Source organism: Tenrec ecaudatus, chromosome 4, assembly GCF_050624435.1.
Source record: "Tenrec ecaudatus isolate mTenEca1 chromosome 4, mTenEca1.hap1, whole genome shotgun sequence".
Classification (NCBI taxonomy): domain Eukaryota; kingdom Metazoa; phylum Chordata; class Mammalia; order Afrosoricida; family Tenrecidae; genus Tenrec; species Tenrec ecaudatus.
The window spans coordinates 104,100,889-104,121,185 of NC_134533.1; the positions used below are offsets into that span (position 1 = coordinate 104,100,889).

Consider the following 20,297-nt stretch of genomic DNA (forward strand, 5'->3'; position numbering starts at 1 on the left):
CAGATAAAATTTATTTAGAAATTATGTTTTAATATTTGTTTATTATACAACATATGTACCATGCTCCTTGCCATCGAGTTGGAAACAGAACTTTTCTTTTATTAATGACTCGAACCAGGGTAGAAGCTGAAAGAATGGGCCAGACCGTAGGCACTGCGGTGGTCACTAGCTACTTTGTCTGTGCTTGTGGGCTTTGTTGGTTCTAAACCTCATCTCTCCCTGGAAGGGGAGAGAGGCATCGTAGTTCCCAGCTCCAACGTCACAAAGACTTCGCTCAAGCTTGTGTGCTGAGGAGACTCCGGTGTTAGCCTCAGCTCCCAGACTGCACTCAGCAGATCAGCCCATGAAAACATCTGCATTCCGACAAAGGAAAGGATTCCTCCGAAATCAATACCTCTGGTCCCAGGTGTGCCAACAAGGAAGAGGACAGGGAGTGGAAATCCTGCAATCTGCAAAGCAGTCTGACAGGTGATGAAGAAGTCCAAGGTGGGTGATGGAGAGAGGGTTAACACTGCTGTCCCCCAGTGTAGAAATGTTAGCAAGAACCAAGAACAGCTTAATTGGTGGAAGATCGAGGATCAGAAGTCCCAGATGAAGATTGTGCATAAGACCAAAGAACAAGGGCCTGACTACCCTCCATCAGCAGCTGCATGCAAACTGTGGCATAGAACAAGGTACATTTCCCAAATAATCAAAATCGGAACTCTAGCTCATCAACCCCAGCCGACTTTTTAAGTCTCAAACGAATCGGAACTATGCTGGAGACAAATGTAGTGGGCCACTGTCCCCAAGTGTTCTCCCTACCTACCAAGCCACTGGGCTCCTGATTCCATTAATCCTTCTGATAACGATGGCATTTCAACTGAACACTCTACTTAAAGCACAGGTGTAATTGAGTACTAATGTTGACATTTAAGTCGCTTCTTAACAAATAGTGGGTCTGAAACAAATCCACTAGCGAATTAATCTATTTGTGTAAAACTAAACTAGAAAATGAGTAGACTTGTTTTACATGCACGCTGTGGTGTAATGATTGTAGCAGTGCAACTTCTGACCACAGTTACCTGATAATTATGTTTTCATTTGACTTAACTCTTAAGAGTGAAGCCCTTCCAGTTTGGACTGGGGAAGTGATGAATCAAGTTTTTCTACTTTTTATTGGAGAAAATGCTAATTTATCATTCGTGGATCAGTAGATTTACTTGTTGAAAACAAGTGGATCAGATTAAAAATGAAGTAGGGTTGAAAATCTTGAAGGTTTAATGTTCTAGAAACACTGGACCAGTAATATGCCAACTTGATGTATTGCTAGAAGAAAATGTGGATTTTTCTTAGTGGATAGTTGCATGTTAGTAATTATACAATGGTGAGTGTGGAAAGGGCACTAGTGCCTTACTTAAGAGACACAGCACACACCAAGAGCCCTGTTTCTTAAAATCCAATAGTTGGGTGTCTTCCAACAGTTGCACCAAAAACATTTTATACACAGTATTGAGTGATTGCTGAATAGCTTTCAAAATACATTTTTGTATTCCAGCACTGCATGAGCTATTGATAGTGATCTGACCTAAGAAACCATCCCTGCAAAGCTTGATGCCAAGGGAGGGTTGTAGATGTGAGTTTTAAGTACCTAGGAAAGTAAGAGCTGTGTAAAGATAATGTTATAAACTTGTGGCATGGATAAAGTTTTGTTGACTTTTATGCTAAAAAAAATAGACTATTTCAGTATGAATTTCCTGAATGAAAGACCATGGGCTGTTTTTATCTAATTTTAAAGGTTCCACTAATTTGTTTTTTAAAAGTTTTCCCTTAACTGGACATCCCTTAAAGAAGATTTGTGGGAAGGAGATGAGTCAGTCAGAGTGCAGTCTAGCAACAAAAGAAACATACAACTTTCCTCTAGTTTTTAAATGATCCCAATTCTACCTTACAAGTCTGGCTGGATCAGAGGATGTACACTGGTGCAGATAGGACCTGGAAACATAGGGAATCAAGAGCGGATGATCCCTTCAGGACCAGTGGTGAGAGTGGCAATACCGGGAGGGTGGAGCGAAGGTGGGGTAGAAAGGGGGAACCGATTACAAGGATCTACATATAACCCCCCTCCCTAGGGAACGGACAACAGAAAAGTGGGTAAAGGGAGATGTCGGACAGTTTAAGACATGAAAAAATAATAATAATTTATAAATTATCAAGGGTTTACGGGAAAGGAGGGGGGAAATGAGGAGCTGATACCAAGGGCTCAAGCAGAAAGCAAATGTTTTGTTGGTGGTAAGAAAATTGTTGTGGTTTTATTGTATAATGAGGCATTGAAACATCTGAACAAATCAATATCTGGGTGGTGAGGTGGCTGCATTCTCTGTCACTTTGTTGGGTTACTAGAGCAATTTGTCAGTAGATTTTTTTTTAAGAAAAAAAAAGAACAACTTTTTGCATTACTTAAGTCTTTCCAAGGCATGCGCTGGTACAACACAAACTTCTGCCAGATGTGACTAGCGTCCAAAGATCATGCATAGCACCTGGGTGGCAGCAGAGCACTGCGCCCCTCCCACTGCAGCCTGGCTGGTGTATGATGTCGGAGTATCTGCAAGAGTGTGAGTAATATCAGAAGGAGGAGGAGGGAGGGGAAAACAGCATGAGTGCTTGGCTGGGATGAGGTCAGCCAAAGTTGTGCAGACCCAGCCTGAACATGTCGTTGGTGCACACCCAAGCATCACTGATGTTCTTTAGCACGAACATCTGGTGAAAGGCCATGATGGGGTTTTCATTGGCCTTCAGATGGCCCACAAACATGCTGAGGATGCATTCAGCTATCTGGTGTGGGATGATGGTCCTGCGATGTGATGATGTGCTGAATTTTCTGGAACAGAAAGCTATAAATTGCACCCAGTTGGGTTCTGTCGTTATCAAATAACTGGTAGTAATGCTGAATGAAACTAGATCCAATCTATTCCCAAATCGGTTTGCCTCCCATTCTGGGGCATTGCCCGGCCTTGTGGAGACCCAAGGGGCTGGCAGGATGGCAGCAGCAGCGGCGGCAACCACTGTGGTCCAGAAAGTAAATGTTTTCACAATGATGATGGTAGCATATGTACAAATGTGCTTGGCACAATGGATATATGTATGGATTGTGATAAGACTAGTATGAGGCCCCAACTTCTGGGAAGATGGTGACTGAGTAACACATACCTGGGGGACTCCACAGAAACCAACCCAAGAGAGTTGCTTAGAGGGAAATTCAACACTGCTGGATCGCAGAAGGAGCATCATAAAGAGAAGTAGGCATACACCCACAAGGTTTTGAGGGGCTGGGGACTTTTGTATTGCCTCAGTGGAGGCCGCCAGCTAGGGTTTGATCTTAGCCCTAATGTGGGGCCCTTGTTTACAACTGCCAGCACCAGCACCATGACAGGCTTTATAAAACCAAAGTCTGGGGCAGGCTTAAGCTCTAAATTCAGATTCCTGGACACTGAGGAAATTCTGTCAGAGAAGGCATCACCTGTCCCAGACTGACCAGTAGGGAGCAGCGACCACCACCCCCAATTGACCAGTCAAGAGAATACGCGCGGAACTACTCACCAACCACCACTGGACAATGCTGATGCCAGAAGTTTTCTCCAATAAATTTAAAGAACAGCAACACTGGACTGCCCCCCATCCCTGGCCCCATAAAAGCCCAGGGAACAAAGAACTTGGGGCTGATTCCTTTCTGGATACTAGGTCCCGCTGCGCTGGACAGTGGAGGGAAGGAAGCCCTAGCTCGAGCTAGCAAATAAACTTCTTTTGTGGTGTTTGCATCTCAACTGGTCGTAATTCTTCCGTGCGCCCAAGGTGAGCTCGCATTCCTTTCCCCAATCTAACACTGCCACTGTCTCAGCTGGAGCTGGGACCATTTGGAGCCCACAGGGGCTGGATCTCAACACAGGCGCAGTTTGCCACAGCCTGCCTCAGGGCAGGGACTAAAGCCTTGCAGCTCCAAGGACAGGGACTGGGGCTCAGCTACATTGTTAATTTTGTTTCTCTCTCTACTCTCTATTCCCTCCCCCACCCTCCCCCACCCCAGCAGTCTCAGCGGGTGTACTTGTAAATTTTCCCCCTTCTTTGTCTCTTTCCTGTTCTCTCATACTCCACTTCTGACCTCCAGACCACTCCCCTGAGCCTAGGGCATTTACTCCTGCCCCACACCAAGCTAGGTGAGCTTAACCCTGTGCAGCTAGATAAAGGCTAGGGAAAGCCCAGCCAAGCTCCACCAGGGCATACTCTGCCCAACTTCTTACTGGGGAACTCCTGCCTGGGGGAGTTATTATTTTTCCTCTGTTTTCCCACGTGACTGAGGGAACTTCCTCCTGCCTACCTTAATGCCTCACAAGGTCTAAGGCAGCTTGGCCAACACTTGTCATGTTCCAAGCTGCTGCAGGAACTTCTGTCCAACCTCTGCAACACCAAATCAGGCAACCCACCAGCCTTCTGGGGCATTCCCCTGAGAGGGAAGCCACAGGAGGATAAAATGGTAGGTTAATTCCATAGTGAAATTAGCTGTAGGCAGTTCGAAGAAGCATCCCTCTAGGCCTCCCAGAGAGAGCCAGTGCTCTTCAACTCCCTGGAAAATGGTACCTGGCTCCTCTAAAACAAAGCAATGCAAACAGCCATCAACCCCAATGCTCTCAATGGGAGGAAAAAAAGGAAGAAACAAAAGGCAATGGCAGAAGATGTCCTGAACATAAGACATGCATAGAAAGCAGACATTGAGCTGCCACAGAAAGAGATTTTCAGAATGCTGCCTAGTCATACAGGATATAAAGCAAACAATACAGAAAAGGGATGAAATGTTATAAGAGATACAGTCTATATACTAAAGGGAAATACAAGAGCTTAGGAAGGAGATAACAAAAACAGTAGCAGACACAAAGATCTCGAGAATCGACTGGAGAAAGCAGAGAACCACACCAGTGACTTGGAGGACAGCCAAGCAGACTTTAACAACCGTGGACAAAAATCTAATAAGATCATCAGAGAAACTGAAGAAAGCCTAAGAGCTATGACTGATGCTATTAAGAAGAACAACATTAGAATTATTGGATTACCAGAGGAAGACACAACAAAGAAATCATCTGCAACAATAGTGAGAGAATTCTTGGAGGAAAACTTCCCCACCCTAATGAATGAAACCAGGCAACCATTCAGGAGGATGAAAGAACACCAGCAAGATTGAACCCCAAGAAGAAGTCACCAAGGCACATAATAGTTAAACTATCTAACTTTGAGGAAAAGGAGAAAATCATGAGAGCAGCTAAGAAAAAACAAACAATCACATATAAAGTTTCCAAAATAAGAATGTGCTCAGACCTATCATCAGAAACTATGAAGAAGAGGAAAGAATGGGTTGACATATTCCAAAAATTGAAGGAAAACGACACAAACCCAGTAACACTCTACACAGCCAAATTATCGATCAAGATAGATGGAGAAGTAAGAGTCTTCCCAGATAAGGAAAAATTCAAAGAATACGTTAGAAGAAACCCAGCCCTACAAAAGAGCCTTGCTGACCCAGTATGGGCAGAAGAACAACACTCACCAAGCATAAATAAGAGACCCGACACATAGAACAACCTCACCCAGAGGACAAGGAGAAAACAGACCCCAAGATAGCATCGGTTTAAGGATGGAAAGAGGTCAAGAATGATACACACACACTTGCACAACACACTGAGAAAGGAAGGTAAGGAAACACCCAACACAAAAGGTATAAGATGACATCACAGAGTCTGCAGATGGAGATACTAACCCTGAATACCAATGGCCTAAACTCAGGCATTAAAAGACGTAGACTAGCAGACTGTCTTAGAAAGCACAACCCAACAATCTGCCCAACAATCTGCTACCTACAGGAGACATCTCAAGGCTACAAACAAAAACAGGCTGAGAACCAAAGACTGGAGAAAGGCATAGCAATCAAACAGCAATTCAATAAAAGCAGGGGTTCCAATCCTAATCTCAGATAAAATTGATTTCAAAGTACAAACCATAAAAAGGGATAAGAAGGGATACTATATAATGCTCAAGGGAATGATAGACAAAGAACCACTAAGCATTGAAACATATATTGCCTGAATGAGAGATCTGCTGAATATAATCAAACACTCCAAAAGATGGGGGGGAGGGGAATCACAGCCTCAACAATTTTCGTGGGTGACTTCAATACACTGCTGAGAATGATATATCACAGGGGGAAAAAAACTCAACAAGGAGGCTAGAGAGCTAAACACTACAATTAGACAATTTGACCTGATAGATATTTACAGAGCTTTTCATCCAAATACCAAAAAAAAAAAAAAAAATCACATTCTTCTCAAGCCCGCATGGCCCATATTTGAAGATAGACCACATGCTGGCGCATGAGGCAAATCTACATAAATTTAAGCAAATTGGTATCATACAGATTTCGCTCTCTGACCACTGTGCCATAAGGCTTGAAATTAACAAAAGGAAGACAAAGAAAAGGAGAGCAAGCAATTGGAGGATGAATAACTCTCTAGTACAAAAGGAATGTATATTGGCACAGATCAGAGATGAAATTAGAAAATTTCTAGAAACAAACGAGAATGAGAGGACAACGTACCAAAACTTATGGGACACAGAAAGACATTTATCAGAGGACGTTTCATAGCAATACATGAGAAAGGAAGAGAGACTCATGATTGATATGCTGGCACAAAATTTACAACTAGAGGAGAGTCAGCAGGATAATCCTACTAACAGCAAAAGAAAATAAATTATAAAAATCAGGACTGAGATTCAGGAGAAGGAAAATGAGAAAACTATGGGGAAAATTAATGCTGCTAAAAGTTGGTTCTTTGAAAGGATAAACAGAATTGACAGACCGCTAGCAAAACTAATCAAAGAAAGGAGGGAAGAAATTTCAATAGCAAGAATAAGGGATGAAAAGGGGACATTAAAACAGACCCTAGTAAAATCAAAAGGATCATTACACAATACTACGAAGGATTGTACTCCAATGAATTCAACAACTTTGAAGACATGGACAAATTCTTGGAAAAACAATCCCTCCCTAGACTGTCCCCAAAGGATGTAAAGAATCTCAACAGACCCATAGCAACAGAAGAAATAGACAAGGTTATCAAGGGATTACCAACAAAAAAATCCCCTCGACCAGATGGCTTCACTGGAGAATTCCACCAAGCATTTAAGAAAGAACTAACACCAATCCTACACAAACTCTTCCAGAACATAGAAAAATATGGCAAACTGCCAAACTCCTTCTATGAAGCTAGTATAACTCTGATAACAAAACCAGGCAAGGATCCCACAAGAATCGAGAGCTACAGACCAATATCCCTAATGAGCATCGATGCAAGAATCCTTAACAAAATACTGGCCAATAGAATACAAATGTATATAAAACAAATGATTCACCATGACCAGGGGTGCAGGGATGGTTCAACATACAAAAGACCATTAATATCATTCACCACATTGACATGAAAAAGTATAAGAACCACATGATAATGCAGAAAAAGCATTAGACAACATCCAACACCAATTCCTGTTTAAGACACTTGAGAAGATAGAAATGGAAGGAAAATTCCTCAAGACAATACAAGCTATATATGAAAAACCAACAGCCAACATGGTAGTCAATGGGGAAAAGACTAACACAATCCGTGAAAAAGGGGACTACACAAGGATGCCCCTTGTCCCCACTCCTATTTAATATTGTGCTGGAGGTTTTAGTTAACAGAATTAGTCAAAGAAACGACATCAAAGGTATTCGTCTAGGAAAGGAAAAGGTGAAACTATCATTATTTGCAGATGATATGATTTTATATATGGAAAATCCCAAAAGCTCCACAAGGGGAGTACTGGAAGCAATAGAGGAGTTTGGCAGAGTGGCAGGATACAAGATCAACAAATAGAAGTCCATCGGACTTCTATGAACATAGGATAAGACCACTGAAGAGGAAATTAAAAAATGGTGGTACCCTTCACAATAGCCAAACACAAATTAAAATATCTAGGGCTATACCTGACTAAAAGAACAAAAGCTCTATATGGGGAAAACTACAGAACACTATTACAAAAAGCCAAAAGCAACCTCAATAAATGGAAGAATATCCCATGCTCGTAGATTCGAAGACTCAATATAGTAAAGATGTCAGTTCTGCCAAAGGCACTATATAAGTTTAATGCAATCCCGATACAATTACCTTCATCTTTCTTCAAAGAAATGGAAAAACTGATTACCAACTTCATATACAGAGGGAAGAAGCCCAGAATTAACAGAGAACTCCTCAAGAAGAAGGACACAGTGGGAGGGAGAGCTCTACCTGACTTTACCACATAATATACAACCACAGTTGTCAAAAACGCATGGTATCGGTACAATGACAGATAGTCAGACCAATGTAAAAGAACTGAAAACCCAGAAATAAAATCATCAGCATACAGACAACTGATCTTTGATAAGCGCCCCCAAAATACCCAATGGGAAGCAGATGCCCTTTTTATCAAGTGGCGCTGGAAAAAAAATGGATATTTGCCTGCAGAAAAATGAAGCAAGACCCTTATCTCACTCCATGCACAAGAATAAACTCAAGGTGGATCACAGATTTTGAGGTTAAACCCCAAACTATTAGGGCTATCAATGAGAGAATTGGGACCAACTTGAGAACTTTGGCACAGGGAATACACAGGCTATCAGAAATAGGGACGGACACAAACACACAGTAGGCACAAATTGACAAATGGGATATAATGAAGATAGAACACCTGTGTACATTGAAAGAATTCAACAAGAGAGTAATAAGAGAGTCCACATACTGGGAAAATATCTTTAGCAATGACACATCAGACAAAGAACTTATTACTAAAATTTACAATACTCTGCTAGCTTCCAAAAAGAAAAAAAAAAATGAATTTCCCACTGAGAAGGTGGGCAAAAGACCTGAACAGAAGTTTTACAGGGGCAGAAATCCGAACAGCCAACAAATTTATGAGAAAACGTTCCCGATCTTTAGCCATAAGAGAAATTCAAATTAAAACAACAATGAGGTACCACCTAACACCCTCAAAGATAGCCCAATTCAAAACATCAGAAAACAATAAATGCTGGAGGGGCTGTGGGGAAACAGGAACTCTCACCCACTGCTGGTGGACCTGTAAATATGTACAGCCACTATGGAAGTCGATCTGGCAATAACTAAAACAGATGGAAATTGAGTTACCATACAACCCAGCAATCCCCCTACTGGGCATATACCCCAAAGAGGCAAGAAATTAACCAATGTTCATTGTGGCACATTTCAAAATCGCAAGGAGTGGAAACAACCCAAATTTCCATCAACTGACGATTAGATTAAAAAACTGTTGTATATACATGCATACAATGGAGTACTACACATCGCTAAAAAGCAGTGATGAATGTATGAAGCACATCGCTGCATGGAAAGAACTGGAAGAGATCATGCTAAGTGAAGTAAGCCAAGCATAAAAGGACAAGCACTACATGAGTGCGCTGAGGTAAGCTTTAAAAAAAATGCAAAAAGGGCATAGGGAAAAAGCTACTATACAAACATTCCTAGGGTTAGGACAAGGTAATATGGCAGGGACCTGACCAAATCCAGGGATACATATGGTAGCCAGCTAACAAGGAGTTGGGGAAAGGAAAAAAATAATAATACAAAAGAAATGAGTAGCGGGGGCACAGGGCAGTAACCCACCCAAAGGGAGGGTATTGTTTATATCTCCACAAGGAAAGAGGGACAAGACTTCAACCCAATGCTCCAAGATGTGAATGCAACATGCCGCGTGGATTAGGGAATCAGTGGAGAAGTCTGAGGGGCCGGCCCCAATCCCAACTATTGTGTAGACACCTGCCCTTCCCCCAGAGGAATTTATTTCAAAAAAAGCAGTGAATCTGCTTATCTGGGAGAGGGACATATCTGATCGGAGCACATGGAAGCAAATGAAGGGGAAGGAGGAGAGGATGGAGCACATCCTGGCCCACCAGGCCTTGAGGATGATGTTCCTGATTAGAGCAGCCAGTCCACAGAGAGGATCACATGGCCAGTCCCACTATGAGACATGACGTCCCGCACTGACCATAGCCCTACAGGGACAACGATGGAGACACAGTGTGGGAATTGCGCCCAATCTGATCCCGCCACACCGAGGCAAAACACTAAGGGGGTGCAACAACAGCAAAGGAACTGAGTAGCTAGGTCCCCAGGAAATGCTGAAGGTGGACATTGGGGCCAGGGCTTGGTGCCCCAACAGAATGGACTGGAAAACACTCCTAAAGGCCAACAAACAGTCCTTGAACTAACTACAAGCTTTTCTTTCTTATCGTGTTTTGTTTGGAGGTTTTTTGGTCATTGGTTTGTTGTTATTTTGTTGTATATTGTTGCTTGGTTTTGCTCTAATTTTTGTGCATAGTAGTATCTCCGCAGGTCTGTCTAAATAAGATAGGCTGGATGAACAATCTGGAGGAGAAAAAAATGGGACTGACCGTTCCAGGGGGGTATGGGGGAGGGGAGGAGGGAGGAAATGTAGTGGTGTTAACAAACCCAGGGACAAGGGAACAAGTGATCCAAATCGGTGGTGAGGAGGGTGTAGGAGGCCTGGTAGGGCGTGATCAAGGGTAGCGTAACCAAGAGGAAATGCTGAAACCCAAATGAAGACTGAACATGAGAGTGGGACAGGAGGAATGGAAAAGGAAAGAGAGGAAAGAGCTAGGAGGCAAAGGCTTTTATAGAGGTCTAAATAAGGCAAATACATATGTAAATATATTTATATATGGGGATGGGGAAATAAATCTATGTGCATATGTTTATAGGTTTATTATTAAGATAGCAAATGGACATTGGGCCTCCACTCAAGTACTCCCTCAATGCCAGAATACTTTGTTCTATTAAGCTGACATTCTATGATGCTCGCCTTCCCAACACAATTGATGAAGACAAAGTGGGTGAATAAGCAAATGTGATGAAGAAAGCTGATGATGCCTGGCTATCAAAAATTATAGCATCTGGGGTCTTAAAGGCTTGAATGTAAACAAGCAGCCATCTAGCTCAGAGCAACAAAGCCCACATGGAAGAAGAATACCAGCCTGGGTGATCACAAGGTGCCGAAGGGATCAGTTGTTAGGCATCAAAGAACAAAAAATCATATCATTGTGTGCTCGCCTCCCTGATAAGATCGCTGAAGACAAATGGGTGAATACGCAAATGTAGTGAAGAAAGCTGATGATGCCTGGCTATCAAAAGATATGGCTATCAAAAGATATGGCTATCAAAAGATATGGCATATGGCATCTTAAAGGCTTGAAGGTAAACAAGTGGCCATCTAGCTCAGAAGCAACAAAACCCACATGGAAGATGCACACCAGCCTGTGGGATCACAAGGTGCTGGAGGGATCAGGTATCAGGCATCATCAGAACCAAAAATCATATCACTTAATGAGGTGGGGAGTGGGGAGTGGAGACCCAAAGCCCATTTGTAGGCCACAGGACATCCCCTTACAGAAGGGTCTTGGGGAGGAGACAAGCCAGTCATGGTGCAATGCAGCAACGATGAAACATACAACTTTTCTCTAGTTCCTAAATGTTTCCTCCCCCACCACTATCATGATCCCAATTCTACCTTACAAATCTGGCTAGACCAGAGGATGTACACTGGTACAGATAGGAATTGGAAATGAATCCAGGGCGGATGATCCCTTCAGGACCAGTGGTGTGAGTGGCGATACTGGGAGGGTGGAGGGAGGGTGGGGTGGAAAGGGGAAACCGATTACAAAGATATACATATAACCTTCTCCCTGGAGGATGGACAGCAGAAAAGTGGGTGAAGGGAGATGTCAGAGAGTGCAAGATATGACAAATTAATTTATAAATTATCAAGTGCTCATGAGGGTAGGGGAACAAAGAGTGAGGGGAAAAACGAGGAGCTGATGCCAGGGGCTTAAGTGGAGAACAAATGTTTTGAGAATGATGATGGCAATGAATGTACAAATGTGCTTTAAAAAAAAAAAAGCCACAGAGTGGCAGAATAGATTGTTTGAAAAAGAAGCATCGTCGTGGAGAGCAAATGTTTTGAGAATTATGAGGGTAACGAATGTACAAATATGCTTTACACAATTGATGTATGTATGGATTGTGATAAGAGTTGCATGAGCCACCAATAAAATGATTTTAAAAAGAACCAAAAAAGAAAGAAATCAGGAAATATTAAAGACTAAAACAACTTAAAAAAAGAATACTATGTGCCCCCAATAAAATGATTTTTTTAAATGTGCTTGACACATGGATGAATATATGGATTGTGATCAGAGTTGTACAAACCCCCAATAAAATGATTTTTAAGTTTGCCCTAGTGCTTAAGTATGTTCTAATTGATTTGATTGTATGTTATACTTCAAAGTAAATTGTAGTGTAAGATGTCTTATAATGGCAAAAGTTTAAGCTGCTGAAACACTTCCTATTTTTAAGAGATGTGACATGCAGCACATCACTGTTTTTCCTTAAGCTCAATGATTCCCTATTAAGAGATCCCTCTAACCCTTAATGTTGATGTGGACTCTCACCAGTTTGGGTAACCTATGAGACTCCTCCTTACTTGATGCCAGTGTGCTTATGTTATCATGAATAAGTGCAGTTCCGGGGCAGCCACATACACAAACTTTCTTGCACAATATTTTGATTGACAGCAATCTTTGCCTACCTCTACAGTAAATGCTAAATGAATTACCCCACCCCCAATAGCAATTTATGATAAAAATGTAGTGGGTGATTACTTTCAAGGTTCTCATGGAAGAGTCCTGCCTTTCAGTTCTGGCTAGATGGTAGCATGTTCACAGGTACAGATAAGAACTCAGAACACAAAAAGTCCAGGTCAGATAAACCCCTCAGGAACAGAAATGGGAGTAGCGATATTAGGTGGGCAGGGAGAAGGGAAGGGGAGGATGGGAGAAAAGGGGAACAAATTGCAACGATCGACATATAACCTCCACCCTCCACCCCAGGGGGGGGAACAATAGAAACAGTGTAAAACATGAAAACAAAAATCATTTATAAGTCATCAAGCAGTCGCAAGAGTGGGAAGGGGTCCGGGAGGGAAGAAAGAGAAGCTGATACCAATGGGTTCAAATAGAATGTAAATGTTTAGAAATGACAATGGCAACATATGCACAAATATGCTTGATACAATTGATGTATGGAATGTTACAAGAGCTATACGAGCCCCCAATAAAATGTGGTTGTTTTTTTAAAGACGATTCTCAAGGTGGAAGCCCTGTTTTCTGGTTTGGCAACTTAGATGTGTTTATAAGCAGAATGACTAAGATGACTAAATGGAATTTCTTCAAATAAATCCAGATGAAGAAATGTCCCAGGGTAACATTGGTATCCTCAAGGCAAAATTATGCAGTACTTTATGTATGTGAATTTGACACATGAAATTTAAGAAAATAAAATTCACACACACACACACCAAAAATGACTCATAGAGCAGTGGTTTGTTGTTTTTGATGCAGCATGAAAACTTTATTAAAGAAAAGTAACAATTCAAGTCAAATAGGCACATTCTTGAAGGAAAAAAAAGACTTACTAGAAGAAAATATATATTTAAAAGCCGGAGAGGGGGAAGATGGCCGACAGGGACACCCGCATACTCTGAGAGCTCCTCCAAACAAAGCGGGATTGGCGACCAGGTAGCTGAATAGTAAGAGTCTGGTGAGTGAAATATCCCCCTGGGACAGCACCCCAGTCCTACCCCACGTATTTGTCCGGAGCAGGGGTCTAGGTGAAAGAGGACCGGACTAGTGGGACATCTCTGGCCACTAAGCTGCCGTGAGCTCACTGGCGACCGGCTTAGGCTCCATCCCCAAACCGGACGCCAGCCCAGAGCCACTTGCCTGCCCTGCCTACTCCAGCGGCCCACTCCCCACTCCCCACTCGCGGATCTCCACTGGGAGAGAAGCTTTCCTCTCCCGCAGTTCCCCTCTCCCCGCAGGGCAGCGATCTGCCCTCGGGCCCACGTCCCTCCCTCCATTCATCCAAGCTCAGGGGAGCGGACCCGCGGGTTGACTGGCAACCCCCACGGGGGACCATCCACCCGCACCGCTGCCGCGGACCTCTCCACCTGCCCTCCGTGCGCTGGCCTCCCACCCCCGCCCGCCCCCGCCAGCCCCCGCCAGCCCCTGGCAGCCTAGCGCCAGCTCCACTCCTGGCGGGGACCCTGCGCTGAGCACTTCCCGCCAACAGGAGCCATAGCCCAACCCGCGCCTGTCCCGGACCCTGAGCTTCCGCGGAGCGCCGCGCCCCGCGCTGCTGAGTCTGCCCACCAAGGGCCCCCCCCTGCGCAAGGCACAAGAGTAGGTGCCCTCCCCAGGGTGCTGAGGGGACCCCGGCAGCCGCGACTCTGAGCCTGAGCAGAAGAAGGGCGCCATTGCCCCCTGCGGTTTCGCGCCAAGCCTCCTTTGCCGGCGCCATTACCCCCCGCGGTTTCGCGCCAAAAGGGCGGAGAGCGAACACCATTGTTCCCTGCAGTGTCCCGCAGCTGCCTGTGCAGCTATCCAAGGGGCCTCCCCGCGCCCGCTCACAGCCCGGGCAGATCAAACACTCCACCTGCAGTGGAGCCTGGGTCTCGACTTTGCAGTCCCTGAGGAGCCGTCAGTGAGCTCCAGCCAGCTCTCACCACCTGGGGCCCTGTTGGGTCCCCAGTGCCAGCCCTAAGCCTGCCGCAGTCCGCCCCAGCCACCCCAGGAGACGGCACAGTGGCCTGAGCCTCCACACAATAAGGTTACTCCTGTCTCCCAGAAGCATGGGGCCTATTAAAGGATCAAGGAAAAATCAACAGACCACATCACTCCCAACAAAAAAATCAGAAAAACGAGGCACTTTAACAGACCTAACGTCACTCATAGAAGAAACAGATATAGATCAGCCACAAAAGGAAATCTTCAGAACTCTGCTTGCAGTAATACAGGAGCTAAGAGAAGCAAACCAAAATAAGGATGCAACGACAGAAGGGATGAAATGCACAATAGAGGGGATGAAGTCCACAATAGAGGGGATGAATACTATCCACCAAAAGGAACTGCAGAAACTAACAGAGGAGGTAGCAGAGGCCACACAAAAGGTCACAGAAGCTATATCTAGGCTTGAGGAGGCTGAGAACCGTATCAGTGAACTCGAGGACGCTCAAACCAAACGAAGCAAGCGAGAAAAACAATCAGATAGGAAAATTAAAGAAACAGAAGACAGCCTGAGATCAATGACAGATGCTATGAAGAGGAATAATATTCGAATAATCGGTCTACCGGAACACACCATAACACACAAATCGACCGCCAAGATAGCAAAGGAATTCCTGGAAGAAAATTTCCCCAACCTAACAAAGGAGAATCCGACTCTCATACAGGAAGCAGAGAGGACGCCGGCTAAGCTAAACACCAAGAAGAACACGCCAAGGCATATAATTGTAAAATTATCCAACTTAGAGGAAAAAGAGAAAATTCTACGAACATCAAGAGAAAGGAAGACAGTCACATACAAAGGAGCGCAGGTAAGGGTATGCTCAGACTTATCAGCTGAAACCATGAAGAGGAGGAGAGAATGGAGCAGCATCTTCCAAATTCTGAAAGATAAAAATGCCTCCCCCAGAATCCTATACCCTGCCAAGTTATCCATTAAGATAGAGGGTAAGATAAGGGTCTTCCAGGACAAGGAAGAACTCAAAAAATATACAGCAAGTCACCCGACCCTGCAGAACATACTGGCTGACTCACTATGGCCAGAAGATCAAGCTCCAACTAGAACCTCCAGGAGACCACCATATAGCCCATCTCCATCTAGAAGCCAACATGCCAGCAACACGTACCAGGACAACACGGTCTCAGATGGAAAAGAGGACAGGATAGAAACCCTCCACTCAAACGCAGTACACTGATATGAAGGAAGATAGGCAAAGACCCAAAACACAAAACAGAATATGGCAACCATGAAGCCAGAGATTGTAATAATCACTTTGAATACAAATGGGCTCAATTCATATGTTAAAAGAAAGAGGCTGGAGGATTGGATTAGAAAACATAACCCATCAATCTGCTGCCTGCAAGAGACACACCTTAAGCAAGCAGACAAGCATATGCTGAGAATAAAGGGCTGGAAGAAAGTTTACCAAGCAAATGGTAACTCCAGGAAGGCAGGAGTGGCTATCTTAATCTCCGACAAAATGGATCTCAAGATCCAAAACATAAAAAGAGACAAAGAGGGACATTACATAATGCTCAAAGGCTCAGTAAACCAGGAAGCAATAAGCATACTGAATATTTACGCACCTAATAATGGTGCGGCAAATTTCGTCAAACAAACTATTAAAAAAATGACAGAAGAAATCACGGAAACAACAATAATAGTGGGGGACTTCAACACTCCACTATCAGAGAAAGACAGGTCACAGGGAAAGAAGCTCAGCAAAGAGGCCAGAGAGCTAAACAATGTAATTAGGCAACAGGGCCTGATAGACATCTATAGAGCCTTTCATCCAAAAGCAAAAGGTTTCACATTCTTCTCCAATCCACACGGATCTTTCTCAAGAATAGATCACATGCTGGGGCACAAGGCCAGCCTGAGTAAATTCAAACACATAGATATTATCCAGACGTCTTTCTCAGACCACCATGCCATAAAGCTGGAGATTAATAGGAGGGCACCCAGAAAAGCAAGGGTCACCAATTGGAGAATAAACAACGATCTCCTGCGACATGAATGGGTTAAGGTCCAGATCAGAGAGGATATCAGGAAATTTCTAGAAACTAATGAGAACGAGCATACAACATATCAAAACTTATGGGACACTGCAAAGGCAGTTATCAGACGTAGCTTGATATCACTGAATGCATACATGAAAAAAGAAGAAAGGCGTATGACAGATATGTTAACACAAAACCTCCAACAACTAGAACAGAGTCAACAGAACTACCCCTCCAATAGCAAGAGAAAAGAAATAATAAAAATCAGGGCGGAGTTAAACCAGTGGGAAGACAAAAGAACAATGCAAAGGATTAACGCAACTAGAAGCTGGTTTTATGAACGAATTAATAAAATTGACACTCCCCTGGCAAAGCTTACCAAAGATAGAAAGGAACAATCATCAATAGCCAGGATAAGAGATGAATCGGGGGCAATAACAACAGACCCCAATGAGATAAAAAGGATAATCACAAAGTACTATGAAGGTTTGTATTCTAATGAATTCAGAAACCTGGAAGACATGGATAAATATTTAGAAAAACAATCTATCCCTAGATTATCTGAGACAGAGATCAAGAACCTCAACAAACCCATAGCGAAGGAAGAAATAGAGAGTGTCATCAAAAACCTACCAAGGAAAAAGGCCCCAGGGCCAGATGGCTACACAGCAGAATTTTACCAAACATTCAGGGAAGAGCTGACACCGATCCTCCACAAAGTATTCCAGAACATAGAAAAGAACGGCAAGCTCCCAAACTCATTTTACGAAGCCAGCATTACTTTGATACCCAAACAGGGAAAAGACCCCACAAGTGTAGAGAATTATAGACCAATATCTCTAATGAACATAGATGCAAAAATCCTTAACAAAATATTGGCCAATAGAATACAAAGGAACATCAAACATATCATTCACCACGACCAAGTAGGATTCATCCCAGCGATGCAGGGATGGTTTAACACCCGAAAATCCATCAATATCATACACCACATCGAGAAGAAAAAGGATAAAAACCATATGATAATAGCCATAGATGCAGAAAAAGCATTTGACAACATCCAGCATCCATTCCTAATCAAAACACTCATGAAGATAGGATTGGAAGGTAAGTTCCTCAAGCTCATACAAGCTATCTATGAAAGACCAATAGCCAACATCATAGTCAATGGAGAAAAGACAAGAACAATACCACTGAAAAAGGGTACAAGACAAGGATGCCCCCTGTCCCCTCTTCTATTCAATATCGTTTTGGAGGTTCTGGCTAACAACATAAGACAGCGGAAGGACATCAAAGGGATCCAGTTGGGAGAGGAGGAGGTGAAACTATCGTTATTTGCAGATGACATGATCCTATACATTGAAGACCCCCAAAACTCCACAGTTGGAATACTTACAGCAATAGAGGAATACGGAAGGGTAGCAGGATACAAGATCAATAAACAGAAGTCGGTAGGGTTTCTATACACATCGGACAGGGCCATGGAAGAGGCGATTAAGAGGGAAGTACCCTTCACAGTAGCCAAGAACAAACTGAAATACCTAGGAATATACTTAACAAAAAATACTAAAGACCTATATAAGCATAATTATAAAACCCTATTACAGGAAACCAAAAGTGACCTTCACAAATGGATGAAGCTCCCCTGCTCATGGTTAGGTAGGCTGAACATAGTAAAGATGACAGTTCTTCCTAAAGCACTCTACAAGTTCAATGCTATACCAATCCAATTACCATCAACCTTCTTCAAAGAATTGGAAAAACTGACCACCAACTTCATATGGAGAGGGAAGAAACCCAGAATTAGCAGAGAACTCCTCAAGAAGAAGGACACAATTGGAGGACTCGCCCTGCCTGATTTTAATGCCTACTACACAGCTACAGTGGTCAAAACAGCATGGTACTGGCACAATGATAGACACTCAGACCAGTGGAAAAGAATAGAAAGCCCAGGAGTAAAATCATCAGCATATAGACAACTGATCTTCGACAAGGGTCCCAAAAACGTCAAGTGGGAAGCAGATGCCCTCTTTAATAAGGGGTGCTGGAAACAATGGATATCCACATGTAGAAAGTTGAAACAAGACGTCTACCTCACCCCATGCACAAGAATACACTCAAGGTGGATCACAGATCTAGAAGTTAAACCCCAAACCATCAGGACCATTAAGGAAGGAATCGGGACTAATCTCAGAGCACTGGCCCAGGGAGCACATAGGCTCACTGCAACAGGGAAGGGGACACACACAGGTGATCTGGAAATCGACAAATGGGATCTAATAAGAATAAAACACCTGTGCACCTCGAAAGACTTTGCCAAGAGGGTGACAAGGCAACCCACAGACTGGGAGAAGATTTTTAGTAATGACACGTCAGACAAAGGGCTCATTACTAAAATCTACAACACCATCATGACCTGCAAAAAGAGGAAAACAGTTAACCCCCTAAGGAAGTGGGCAAAAGAAATGAGAAGAACTTTCACTAGAGAGGAGATCAATATGGCCAATAAATATATGAGAAAGTGCTCGAAGTCCCTTGCCATAAGAGAAATGCAAATCAAAACAACCATGAGATACCACCTAACACCCCTGAGGCTAGCCCAGATCAGTAAATCAGAGAGCAACAAGTGTTGGAGGGGCTGTGGTGAAATAGGAACCCTCCTCCACTGCTGGTGGTCGTGCAGATTTGTACAGACACTGTGGAAAGCAATCTGGCGATACCTAAAGAAAATGGAAATTGATCTACCTTACGACCCAGCCATCCCTCTACTAGGCATATACCCGGTTGAAGCAGCAAATAAAACACGACCAGTCATATGCGCTCCAATGTTTATTGCGGCACAATTCACAATAGCAAAGACTTGGAAACAGCCTAAGTTTCCATCGATAGACGAGTGGATTAGCAAACTTTGGCACATACACACAATGGAGTATTATGCAGCACTGAAAAGCACCGATGAGCACATGAAACACGTTATTTCATGGGAAGAGCTGGAAGGAATTATGCTAAGCGAGGTAAGCCAGTCCCAAAGGGACAGGTACAACATGAGTCCCCTGAGGTAAGTACAATCAGCATGACAGAAATGGGGCATTAATCCACCCAAGGGGAGGGTATTGTTTATATCTCCACAGGGAAAGTGGGACCAGACTTCAACCCAGTGTCGCAAGGTGTGAATGCATTATCCCGGCGTGGAGGACGGAACCGGTGGAGAGGTCTGGGAGGCAGGCCCCAGCACCATAAATTAAGTGGATTCCTGCCCCTCCCCCGAAAAGAACTTGTTCCAAAGGACGACATTGACCCTGCAGCTATGGGAGATGGACATATTTGATCAGAGCACACGGGAGCAGATGAAGGGGCAGGAGGAGAGAGTGGAGCACAGCCTGGCCCACCAGGCCGTGATGATGATGTTCCTGAGTAGAGCAGCCAGTCCACAGAGAGAACAACATGGCTGGCCCTACTATGAGACATGATGCCCCTCAGTGACTAAGGGCGATACAGGGGACAGCACCAGAGACACAGTGTGGGAATT

At 43.7% G+C, this 20,297-nt stretch overlaps 2 pseudogenes; one reads left to right on the forward strand and one right to left on the reverse strand.

The window, feature by feature from the left end:
* Positions 1 to 471: 471 nt before the first annotated feature.
* Positions 472 to 892, forward strand: LOC142445976 (proline-rich nuclear receptor coactivator 2-like; annotated as a pseudogene).
* Positions 893 to 2,658: 1,766 nt separating this feature from the next.
* LOC142447026 (nuclear transport factor 2 pseudogene) lies at positions 2,659 to 2,974 on the reverse strand (annotated as a pseudogene).
* Between the last annotated feature and the right edge of the window lie 17,323 nt (positions 2,975 to 20,297).